The sequence below is a fragment of the Borostomias antarcticus genome, assembly GCF_949987555.1.
Source record: "Borostomias antarcticus genome assembly, chromosome: 18".
NCBI lineage: Eukaryota > Metazoa > Chordata > Actinopteri > Stomiiformes > Stomiidae > Borostomias > Borostomias antarcticus.
The window spans coordinates 1843699-1846753 of record NC_140251.1 but is presented as its reverse complement, the minus strand read 5'-3'; positions in this window follow the sequence as shown (position 1 = coordinate 1846753).

Here is a 3055-nt window from a genome sequence, read left to right as displayed (position 1 = left end):
TCTGCATTGACTGCAGTCTTCTGGCCTTGGCGGACATATTGCGCCCGCGTCTGGGACGTGCTCTGATGGAGCTGCGTGTGGCGTCCTCCAAGTGTCTCCTGAAGCTGCGGGATGTCAGCGCCACCTGTTGGCGGCCCAGGAGTTGCACCATCAGCTCCCACAGTGACTGGGCCAGCTCTTCACTTGCAGCTTTAGCCAGCTCCTTGCAGAAGGCCTCCAGATTCTTTTCCGGCACCTCCTTCCCTGTGTTAGTGTCCTTTGCATTGCGCTGTTCCCCCAGAGCCTTGAGGAGACGGCGTAGCTCTTGGATGAAGTCATATGCAATGTCCATGAGTTCTTTTGGAGCAAAACCGTTCAACCTAACCTTATACTCCTGCTTCATGATCTCAGTGATATCCCCACCCTCATTCTGGACCCTCTCCTCCACTCTGCTGCCAACATTCTTGGTCAGGTTCAGTAATGGCTTTTTGTCTTTCTTGCACTGGCAGTCCAGAGCCCTCTTAGCAAGCTCCATGAAGACTTGTTTCAGCCGTTTCCTATGCTCACTGTTTTCCAGGATATTGGACCGCTTCCTGAATGTAAATTTTGTCTTTGGCAGCTCATGGTGGATCACCAAGTCTCTAATAAAAGTGTGTAGGGGCTCACTTGCAACAACACTATGTGCCATGATATTGAGAGATTGTTTCTTGATGGAGTCCATCAGCGAGTCACATATCTCCATCACATCTTTTTGTTCCTTTTCTCGCAGCCCGAACTGTCGGATCAGGCTGGTGACAACTTGACCTTTTTGTTTCAGACATTCTTCCAGACTCCTGTTTGTGATAGATTTCACTTTGCTTATACAATCCTGAACCTTATCAGTGATTGATTTCTGCTCTTCCTCTGGTTGGTCAAATGCTTTTCTAACAAGATTCTTGAGGCTGTCAAGAACTATGAAGTTGTTGATAACAGATACAAGCTTGCCACTCATCCAGGATTCCCAGTTTAAGTCTCCCGTTTTCATGGCTCTGTATCCAGTCTTAATGTCCTGAATCCCCTGACTACCCAGGAGTTCTGGGATCTTCTCTGTGAATGGTGAACTGAGTAACGAGAGCTCCAGATCTCCAGTAATGAGTCCCCCAAAGACCTGCATCACCCCCAAAGTCATCACCACCATCCCCTCCCAGCAGAACCGTAGGCTCTCTCGAGTACCAAAGATCCTTTCCAGCCCCATCCGGTGGAGTCGGTAGATTGCAGTCTGTTCAGCTTCATTGGGGCTCTTCATCAGGGAGAAAACAGTACACTCCTCCAATCCTGTGTTCTTCTCCATTTCCTCGAGTGTCACCTCAATGTTCTGGCGAAAGAAAGCCCACATCTGCAACTTTGCTATTAGCTGCTGCTGCAGAGTGTTGGCAGCACTTTCACCTTCTCCAGAGTCTATTAGAGTCAACTCCTCGGGACTTTGCTCACTGTCCTCTTTGTGACAGTCTATCACTCGTGACTTCACCCCCTTGCTGATGTCACACAGTGAGTCCTCCCCATCGCTCCCAGATAGGCTTAAAAGGCACAGAATAGTCTGGCACTGGCTGATGTACAAATCGACAGACTCAAGGGCCTTGTTCAAGTCCTTTTTTGCACCCTCTGTTTGTCCTTTTTGACATAATGTCTTGTAGGTGCAGTAAGCACGGTAGTAATAAGCAATGGCTGCCCAGTCACTGTCTAATTCAATTGCTTTACTGAAATGCTTTTTACTCTTTTGATGTCTCCCCTTGAATAGGTATTTGTTTCCAAATTTAATATAATGATATATGCTGGCACATGGAGACTGCTTTTTTTGGAGCTGCTCATAGGTCATCCTTATCTCTTTTCCCAAGTCTTCCTTTAGACACTTAAGATCTTTCTGTCTGATGTCCTCAGATTTCAGCAGGTACCAAATGCCCCAGTACTCGTTCAGCATGGACACCATCACCTTCCTATCTTGTGACTTTGGTTTCACTTCCTCCTCAATAATTTTGCAATATTCTCTGAAGAGTTCCTCTTGCTTTTGGATTCTGGGGATGTCGTTCTGTAGCACGTGAGATACGTTTTGAGCTGCTATGCAGTCTCGTGCCCGTCTAGCATCCTGAAGCTGCAGATGGGTCATAGCCTGAGCGTTCTTTAGCTGATCATACACTGGTGTGGGAAGGTGATCAGAACAGACCAGTACTTGTGCAGAGCCTGGGCTACCCTGCCGGGCAGTGCGCCCGAAGGCTTGCTGCTCCACCCGGTCGTTGGCTGGAAGAAAGGTGAGCGCCACAAACAGCCCTCCAGCCTCTTGCACCTCATTCGATATTTGCAGGTCTGTGCCACGCCCTGCCAGGTTAGTGGCAACAATGACATCACCTGCTCTGACTTCCTCTGTGATGTCACTGTCCATGCTGTCATCTGTGTACAGCTTCAGGATCCCACTGGCCTGCAGCCGCTTAGCCAAAGCTGCATGGATGTTTTGGGCCTCTTTAATTGTGTCACAAATGACAAGGGCAGCCCTCTGGGCCCTGTAGTGGGTTTTACATGTGTGCTCCAAAACCACACAGCAAATTTTCTCTATCCAATCACAGTCCTTGGTGAACATTTGACCCTGTTCTTCAAACAGCTTTGGGCTCATGAATGAGGGCATCTTGATTGTGGTAAAACCGTCATAGAGCTTTTTCAGTGATTCTAGTTCGTACTGGTTCCCAAGTGTCCCAGTTAACCCAAAAATCTTGGCACCATACTTGTGGAAAAAGGAAACATTTGACAGGAAATTGGTAATGACACTCATATTAGTTAGCTTGGTCCCATGTTTCATCTCAAGAAACTGCTGCAAACCATCTCCCCATTTCTTGTTGCGCTCAACCACTCCAGTGCGCTCGGAATCCACTGGGTATATGTTCTCTGGAGTCACTATGTATTTCTCTTTTTCTTGCATTTGAAGAGCCCAAAAAGAATTATATACCCACAGCCCCAGCCTCTGCTCTACGAGATCCTCCAAAAAGCCAGGTATGAGTGTTCCTCTGCTAACAGTGGTTTTATCTTCTGTGGTGACTGGTTTAGTTGA